Raw genomic sequence first — 9,739 nt, 5'->3', positions numbered from 1 at the left:
GCTTGCATAAGGAATCACAAACCTAAACACCAATATTCTTACTAAAGCATAATTACTCATCAACATGCCTCACATATCACTATCATCATATCTCAAAACTATTATAAAGAATCAAGCTTAATTTGTCCAATGATCTTCATGAAAGTTTTTATTATATCCTTCTTGAATATCTATCACTTTGGGACTAATTTCATATGTTGCTTTTCATAAGCTCAAGCAAATTTAAGTGAAGAACGTGAGCATAAAAAATTTCTTCTCTCAAAATAATATAAGTGAGGCATGAGAGAATTTCTTAAATTTTTTACTAAATCTCAAGTAAATCTAAGTGAAGCATGAGAGCAGTTCTTCAAAAATATTAAAGCACACCGTGCTAAAAAAGATATAAGTGAAGCACTAGAGCAATTCCATAGCACAAAAATAATAATTAAGTGAAGCATATTGAGCAATTCTAACAAATCATAGCATAATTTTGGCTCTCTCAAATAGGAGTGTCCAGCAAGGAAAGATGACACAAACTAGAAAGCAAAACAAGCGAAGACTCATATAGTAGAAGACGCTCCAAGCAAAACTCACGATATGTGACAAATAAAAATATAGCTCCAAGTAAAGTATCGATGGTCATTAGAAGAAAGAGGGGATGCCTTCCGGGGCATCCCCAAGCTTAGTTGCTTGGTTATGCTTGAATATTATCTTGGGGTGCCATGGGGCATCCCCAAGCTTAAGCTCTTTTTACTCCTAATTCCTTCATCCATCGTGATCTCACTCAAAGCTTGAAAACTTCAATCACACAAAACATAACAAAACCTTCATGAGGTCCGTTAGTATAACAAAGCAAATCACCACTCTAAGTACTGTTGCAAACCCATTCATATTTTACTTTAGCATTATATATATTGTATTCTAACTTTACCATGGCTTATACCCCCCGATACAATCCATAGATTCATAAGAATAAGCACATAACGCAAAGAAAACATAATCTGTCAAAAACAGAACAGTCGGTAGTAATCTGAAAAGTTCATATACTTACGTAACTCCAACAATTATGAACATTTAGGACAATGTAGGCAATGTTTATATCAATCTTGTGTAAAAAATTCAGAATTTTATCACGCTTCTATGATTTTAAACAATTATGTTACCGAGCGCAAAAGTTCCTGTTTTTCAACAAGATCAAATCAACTATCACCCAACATAATCCCAAAGGCTTTACTTGGCACAAACACTAATTAAAACATTAAAAACACAATCATAACAGTAGCATAATTATGCAAACACTCAAGAACAGAAACAAAAAGGCAAAGATAAAATTTATTCATTGGGTTGCCTCCCAACAAGTGTTATCGTTTTATGCCCCTAGCTAGGAATAATGCATAGATTCAAGTATTGTCATCTTTGGTTTTTGATCCATATGATGCCCTCATTATTCATTCATATGGTGGCTTGATTCCTGTTCTAGGGAAGTGTTCCGGACCCTTTCTTAGTGGGAATTGAAATTTAATATCACTACAAGAAATATGTCAACTTGTGACCTTCTCTCAGTGACCCCAGCTGAATTGGTCGTAAATCCACGGCCATTTCGCTTGGAAGGGCTCAAACCCTGAAACTGCCTTACACCAAATGGTCATAAAGCGGACAAGAGTGGTCGACGACCTTATTTCTACCTTATTACGACCAATATAAATGGTCATGAGGTTGTGAACGTGGATGCATTGGTACTTAAAGTGTCGCTCAAGGTGGGCTTGGGCCTCGGTGGAATGAGGCCACCTCCTTTTTTAATAAAAAAATATGTGTGCCATGTAGGCCTCAGCCCATTCAGGAAGAAATGTGGGATGCCCTCATATTACTAAAAAAGACATATATTCGGCCCAACGAAAATGGGAAAATAACAAGTTTTTCATTATTACCATTTGGTAAGGATGGTCAGTTATCTGGAAAAAAAAGTTCTCATTATTGTCTAAAAAACAGGTTTTTCATTGTATAACTCTAAAAAGGTTTTTCCTTATAAAAAATCTCAAAACCAATTAAACAATATAAAATTATAAGAATAGGAAAATAATGAGCTCCTTCGTGAATCTTGCTATATGGTTTAGCAATTAGAAAAACTAAACGTGTAATTCAAAAAATGTTAATGTTAATACGTATTTAAAAAAATGTAATCATGTGTTTAAAAAACTAAATGTGTGTATTTGAAAAGTTTCATGCATATAAAAATGATAATCATAAATAATATTAGATATGTATAAAAAAAGTTTCATGTGTATGCAAAAATAGTCGTCAATACGTATATATGAAAAATTTACAATATATATATATATATGGAAAAGTAGATAACAAAACAAGATTTTCTAAAAATGTTAACCATGTATTAAAAAAAATCTAACCAATATCAATAATGTTTTATATGTATAAAAAAATGTACAATGTGTAAAAACAAATATAGACATCAAACCGTATGTATGAAAAGATGTTTTTTTGTTGGGAATATATGAAAATATGTTAATCATGTATTTGAAAAAAATTAAACATATATAAACAATATGTACAATGTGTCTTAAAAAATGTAGACATGTGTTCAAAATATTAGACATCAAAATATTTATTAAAAATGTTAATGATGTAACTAAAACCCATTTAATATCTATAAAAAATGTTTCTAGTGTACACAAATTTGTTCATAAAATGTGGTCTAATTGTCGGTGGAAACGACACCTATGGGATCATAGGGAATCCCTTCTACGGTTGGCGGGCGCGGTGCTGTGGAAAGAGCGGGTTTAGAAGATCAACACGGGGGAATTTATCCATGTTTGGGCCGCAAGTGATGCGTAGTACCCTACTCCTGCTGGTTTGTCTTTATCTGGTGTTCTTGGACCAGCTACAAAGCATGCAGGGTCCAAAAAGTCTGAATCCTTCTCCAGTATGCCTCGGGCATCCTTTTATAGCCAACGGGGTCGCCGCAGTGGCACACAGGAGGTGGAAAGTTTGTACTGTATACAAGTCTATCCCTTGGCACCATAGGACACACATTTAATGCGCTGCCGATGTTCCCTCTCACTTTATCGGGGATGGCAAGGAAGCTCATCCCGTTCGTCGTCGCCTCGCCTCGCTCTGATGCGCATCCAAGCTGACTAGGCAAGCAGCGCCATGCTGGCTAGCTGGCTGCTGAGTTGGTGCGGTGGTAGAGTCTTCACGAACATCTGCATGCAACCACGCAGGTGCTTGCTGAGTTGGCCTGGAAGCCACACGTCGCCACGCAGGTGCATGCCTTGTTGGCGGGTTGACTGTTGTGTTGGAACGGTGGTGGAGCCTTGGCAGGTGTGGGCCTGGCTGTGGCCTCGCAGATGTCCCCGGCAAGGGCCTTGCCGGGGTCTCGCAGGTGTCCCCGGCAAGGGTCTTGCCGGGGGTCTTGTGAGCGTCCCCGGGAAGGATCTTGCCGGGGGTTTCCATGTTCTGGTTCTCATCTAGTCTTGTATGTTCATAGTCCTCACAAAGATCTGCATGCCACCATGCAGGCGCCTCCCGAGCCTTGGTTCCAGTGTTGTCGACGGTGTCGGAACTCTTAGGCTCAAGGTGGCGGCCTTACTGGTGTTGGGCAAGTTCCCCCGGCAAGGCTCTTGCCGGGGCTATGTACGCTGCCCCGGCAAGGCTCTTGCCGAGGAGAGCCCACCTTCTCCCTCTGCTCCTCGTGCCTTTGGCTTGGCGCTGCTTTGGTAGTCTTGTGTCTTCGCTTCCTCTGCCCCGCCAAGCGTGGCCGCGGGCATGTGGCTGCGACTGCCCGCGCACAAGGGGTATAAAAAGGACCCCTACTTTTGTACACCGACAGGAGCCCCCGGGCCTGAGCCACATATAAGTGCGGAGCGTTATTGGGCCAGGCCCAGAACGGTGCGCGGGTATGCGTGGCGGAGTTTTACCGCAGTAACTCCCTCGCCAATTGCGCTTCCCCACGACCAGCGTTGAATGTGTGACGTGGGGGTCGTGCGTGGGGCGGTTGCTGCCCGCTTGCGTCACATCGTGGTAAATGGTAAAGAGGCGGCCCGCGCCTTCCCCATAAAAAGGGAAAACCGCAGGCGCGCTGCTCATTTACCCCTTGTGCCTTTCCCAATCTCGGAACCGTCGCTCCCTTCTTCTTCCTCAAGCTCTTGCCTTTGCTCGCCGCCGCCGTGCCCTCATTGCCCTTAATCCTCCATCCCCTCTCAGTCGCTATGGCACCCAAGACAGGCAAAGGCAAGGGGCGGCCAAGGATGCCGGGGAGAAGGAGGCACCGGAGAGTGAGTTGGTGGCGCTTCGGACGCAGCACGCCTACTTCCCCTCGACGGTCGATGTGGTCCATCTCAGGGACTACTTCAGGCCCCAGTGGGGGAGGGAGACGACGGGGCACCCTGCCACACACATCGTCCCTGCCAATTTTGCCAAGGCCGGCCCAAATTGGTACCCCTTCTTCGTTGACTACTTCTCTTGCGGGCTCTGCCCCCCTTTCTCTGATTTCTTCAACGACGTCATGCACACCTACGGCTTCCATCTTCTGGATCTTACGCCGAATGCCGTGGCGTGCATGGCCTTCTTCGCCCATCTCTGTGAGGGATTCGCCGGAGTGCTCCCTAGCATGGCGCTCTTCCGCCACTACTTCTACCCTCGCATCCAGCCAGGGGGCGCCATCTCCGGCTACATCACCTGGATCTCGAGGTCTCAGGAGAAGGGCACGTACCGAGAGGGTGTCCAGAAGGAGAGGTGGGAGGAGTGGCGAAGCCGGTGGTGCTGGATCGAGGAGGAGGATCCACGGGAGTTCTGCCAGGTTTGCCGGAGTCCGCCGGTCCACCGCAAGGACTGGAGCGACCTCGACGCTAACGACAAGAAGCTCTCGCTCGCTACCACCAGGATCAATCGCCTCACCTCGGCCGGGCTCACTCTGGAGATGATTGGGGTGGACTTCATCCACCGCCGGATCGCCCCACTGCACAACAAGGGGAGGCCGGCCTGGGACTTCAGGAATGCGGCTGACATCATGAGGCTCTGCCCTGGCTTGAAGAACAATTTCATGGTGCTGGGGCATGCCCATTTTTGCCAGAGGCTCTTCCAGCTCAAGGTGAGTGACGACGGCAGGGCTGAGAGGACTGGCAGAGCCGAGAAGGCTATCACATCCCTAGCTTCTGGTACTGCCTGGTGTTTTGCATCTTGTTGCATCATGGTTAAATTCTATTTAAGTTGAAATGGGGATTGACCAAACTCTAGCATCAGAAAGAATTCAACTAGGTTCAAATAAAAATATTTTCAATGAACCCAAAATGCCTTCCCAAAAATGTTCATCATCTTTGGATTGGTCTTGAACCTCTGCCAAAAATATTGCACATTTTTCTAGGTCAATTGGGGGTCACTGAATTAAATCATATAGTATTTGCATTTGGGCATTTAAATCCTATAAAAGATATTAAATGCCCAAATAATCACAAACTAAAATGTTTACTATTGGAAATATTCCGAACAGTGGCCACAGTCAGTTGCATGATTTTTGGAAATGCTCTGGCATTTTTAATAAAGCCAAACACAATTACAGAAAATAGAAAAACAGGAATAAAAGAGAGAGAGAGTTACCTGGCCTTACCTGGCTGGCCCAGGTCCTGTGCAGCCCAGCTGGCGGCCCAGCCCACCTTGCCAGGAGGACGGGCGGTGCCCGACGCGCGCGCACTGCCGTGCGGCCACCTCCTCCCTCCCTGCCTGCCTGGCTCCTCCCCGACGCGGCCGACGACACCACGTACATCGCCCCGACCCCCTGGATCTCTCTCACTCTCCCTGGACCCCTTATCCCTCCTCTGCTCTCTCTCCCGCGCAGCCCGAGCGGAGCTCGTCGCCACCGGTCGCCGTTGCCGCACCCAGAGCCTCGTCCTCGACCTCCTCGCCAAGCCAAGCGACGGCGGACGCCCCGAACACCCTCACCGCCTTCTTCTTCAACCTCGGGCCACCGAGATCGCCGGCGACCGTGCGTCCGCTCCGACGCTTCCCCGAGCTCGTTGAGGCCACCGAACGAACCGCTGTGAGCTCTTGCATGGATCCCCTCCTTCCTCCCCTTTGATTTCGAGCCGTAGACATCGCCCCCTTGACGACCGTAGCCGCCGCCGCTTGAGCTCGTCGCTGACGCAGCTCCGGTGACCAAATGGTCACCCCGACGAGTCCAACTTGCTCCCCGCAACGCGTAGTGCCCCGCTAGACCTTCGCCTCGCTCGTTTGCGCATCGCAGCACCAACCCCACACCCACCCAAACTTCGGCCGCCGCCAAAGCTCGTCGCCGGCATGATTCCGGCGACCCCCACGCCCAACTCCGCCTTCCCTTGATGCGGGCAAGCAAGGGCTATGCCATGGTGCCCTCAGCGCGCTAAGCCGATGCCTCTAGCGAAAATCCAGCGCGCCCCGCCGTGTTCTGTGGTCGCCGTCGGCTGAACTCCGGCAAGCTTGACGTGGCCCCATCATTAGCAGCTAATGACATCGCTAATTAACCCTAGAGCCACTTACAGACGGGCCCCACTGCCTAACTAACCCTAGTTTAGTTTTGTTCAGATTAAACTAACCCCGCAGGGCCCACAGGTTAGTTTGACCTGGCCACGTCACCTGTTGACCGACCCCACACGTCAACGTTGACTTGCTGACGTGGCTGTTGACCTGATCCCACATGTCGGTGACCTAGACAGCACTGTGTGACTGACCAGTGGACCCACTGTTCAGGTTTGACCTGGTAAGCCGCAGTTGACTTGCTGACATCACAGTGACGCGATGCTGACGCATTTAATAATTTTCTGGATTTAAAATAATTCAGAAAATTCCAGAAAATGCCCAAAACTTCTAAAATTCATAGAAAATTATCTATAACTCCAAATAAGATAAATTATATATGAAAAATGGTCAGAAAATCCAATCTATCCATCTGTACCATTTTCATGCATGTTAGAACAACTTATAGCTACTGTTTAGGACAAATCATGTAAATGGCATTTGAATTTCCACATATGGAGTTTCATTACAAAAAAAGACACATGACATTTTGGGCTGAACGAATTTTTTTCCTGTCATACACATGACACTTGTATGATGATAATTGTGACAAAACCCGGTATCATCATAGATGTGGCGGGCTCCTACTTCTATGACAAAAAATCATGACAGAAAATGGGCTTTTCGTCCTGGGCGGGCCGGAGACGCAGCTGCATGACATTCTTCGGGCCGTCCATGACGGAAAAAACCGTGGTAGAAGTGAGGGGGAGGAAAATTTCGGGGAGTTCCCGGTTACGGTGGGAGGTCGGGGCCAAGCGATGCGCGTTTCTCTCGTACACGTACGCGCGTGTGCGAGGTGTTGGCTCTAACTGAACCCGAGCGAGGCGTTGGGCTCTAACTGAACCCGAGTGATTGCACTGCAGGCTACGTGTTACTGAACCCGAGCGATCGATCGATGGCTGTTAACTAAACCCGATCGAGCGATTCCTTCGCTACTGCTGCTAACTGAAGCTGATCGATTGGATGAACAGTGAGCGTTGCGGGGGGGAGGGGGGTGGATGAACAGTGAGCGATGGCGTTGCCTCTGATGAACAGGACCCCGTGGTGTGGAGGGCTGGATGAACAGTAGACGATGGAGGGGTGCCCGTGGAGGGGTGGTTGAACAGGACCCCGTGGTGTGGAGGGCTGGATGAATAGTAGACGGTGGAGGGGTGCCCGTGGAGGGGTGCCCGTGGAGGGGTGGTTGAACAGTAGCCGGTGGAGTAGCGCGCGGTGGAACCTGGATGAACAGGAGCCCGTGGAGGCTGGAGGAGGTCGACGGTAGCCCGTGGAGGCTGGAGGAGGTCGACGGTAGCCCGTGGAGGCTGGAGGAGGTTGACGGTGGAGATGAACAGTATCCCGTGGAGTCCCGTTTTGCGGTACGCCACACCCCTCCCGATGAACAGGACCCCCGTTTCGACCGTAGCGCTCCAACACAAGTCCGTTTCCTCCGTTTTGCGGTACGCCACACCCCTCCCGATCAACAGGACCCCCATTTCGACCGTAGGAGGTCCGTTTCCTCTGTTTTGCGGTACGCCAGACCCCTCCCGATGAACAGGATCCCGTTTCGAACGTGGCCAGTCGAACACAAGGCCGTTTCCTCCGTTTTGCGGTACGCCAGGCCTCGTTTCCATCGCCTGTTCCGTCCAAGCCCTCCCGATGAACACGACCACGCATTCCGTTCTGGCCCAGCCGGTTGGCTCCCACGCGTTCCCTTGCCTCCCGATGAACACGACGCATTCCGTTGCCTCCCCATGAACACGACGCATTCCGTTGCCTCCCCATGAACACGACGACGACGCTGTTTCTCCGTTCCGACCCAGCCATGTACACGAGCCCTGGCCGTACGTATGCGCGAGTAGGCGTTCGAGACCCTGCCCGTATGTACGTACGTGGCCATATTTTCTTTCTTGCACCCTGGCCGTTGTACGTACGTGTACATGCTACGTGCGCGCCTCTACTATGACACGTACGCGCCTCTACTACGACACGTGCGCGCCTCTACATCGACCAGTATATATGTACGTACACGTTCGCGACCAGAATGACAACGCTACGTACGCTTCGACCAGGTGGGTCCCGACTGTCAGGCACTTCCTTGCCTGCGAAGATGTAGCTGGTGGGTCCCAGCAGTCAGGGGGCGAATCATTTTGTTTTTTTGTTGCCCGGACGCACTTCCTTGCGTGCGAAGGTGTAGCTGCTGGGTCCCAGCAGTCAGGGGGGAATCGTTTAGTTTTTTTTCCGGACGCACTTCCTTGCGTGCGAAGATGTAGCTGGTGGGTCCTAGCAGTCAGGGGGGCGAATCTTTATTTTCGGACGCACTTCCTTGCGTGCGAAGATGTAGCTGGTGGGTCCCAGCAGTCAGGGGGGCGAATTGTTTTTTTCGGACGCACTTCCTTGCGTGCGAAGATGTAGCTGGTGGGTCCCAGCAGTTAGGGGGAAACGTTTTTTTTTTTGCAAAATACGGTGGCCTGTCCGGTGGGTCCCCGCTGTCAGGTGGAGGAATAATTATTTTGCGCGTAATAAGGAGGCACTTCCTTGCTGCGGCCGTGGACCTAGCTGTCAGCCTCTCCACGTACAGTCCACGTCCGATGGAAGCCATTCCTTGACCACGTTAACCACGCCACGCCGAGAGCACCAGGGCGGTGGACGACGGTGAGGCCTAGGAAGGGGACGACGCGGAGCCGGTGAAGACGCGGCAGTGGATGCCCACGCGTAGAGGAGTATGAGGGTTCACTCATTCGGCTATGGTGTGAGGCTGCCGTCGCCGTAGAATAACAGGGGGTGTGGGTGCGTAGAGGGATGGCCTGGCCAGCGGTGGGAGTAGTAGGGGCGGTGAGGCCTCCGCGGCATCACAGCCGGCCACGGGCGGCAGGAGCAGGCGGCACGACCGGCGCTGCTTTGGGCGGCTGGAGCAAGAAGACCAGAGATTGAAGAAGCACTACGGCCGTTGGATGGACATCGTACGGTCACTGGAGCTAGAATCGTTCATATATTGACTAAAGTTGACAAAGGCCTCCGTCCCAGTGAACTTAGTAGGCCCACAAGTCAGCCTCCCACCAAGGTGGGTCCCAGCTAGCAGGGGGTATTCATTTTTTTGTGCGTAATAAGGAGGCACTTCCGATGGGTCCGAGCTGACAGCGGGGGGAACTTTTTTTCGCGAAATACGGTGGCCCATCCTGTGGGTCCCAGCAGTCAGGGGGAAACGTTTTTTTTCGCG

This window comes from Aegilops tauschii, chromosome 2 (assembly GCF_002575655.3).
Source record: "Aegilops tauschii subsp. strangulata cultivar AL8/78 chromosome 2, Aet v6.0, whole genome shotgun sequence".
NCBI classification, from domain to species: domain Eukaryota; kingdom Viridiplantae; phylum Streptophyta; class Magnoliopsida; order Poales; family Poaceae; genus Aegilops; species Aegilops tauschii.
This window is presented reverse-complemented; position numbering follows the sequence as displayed.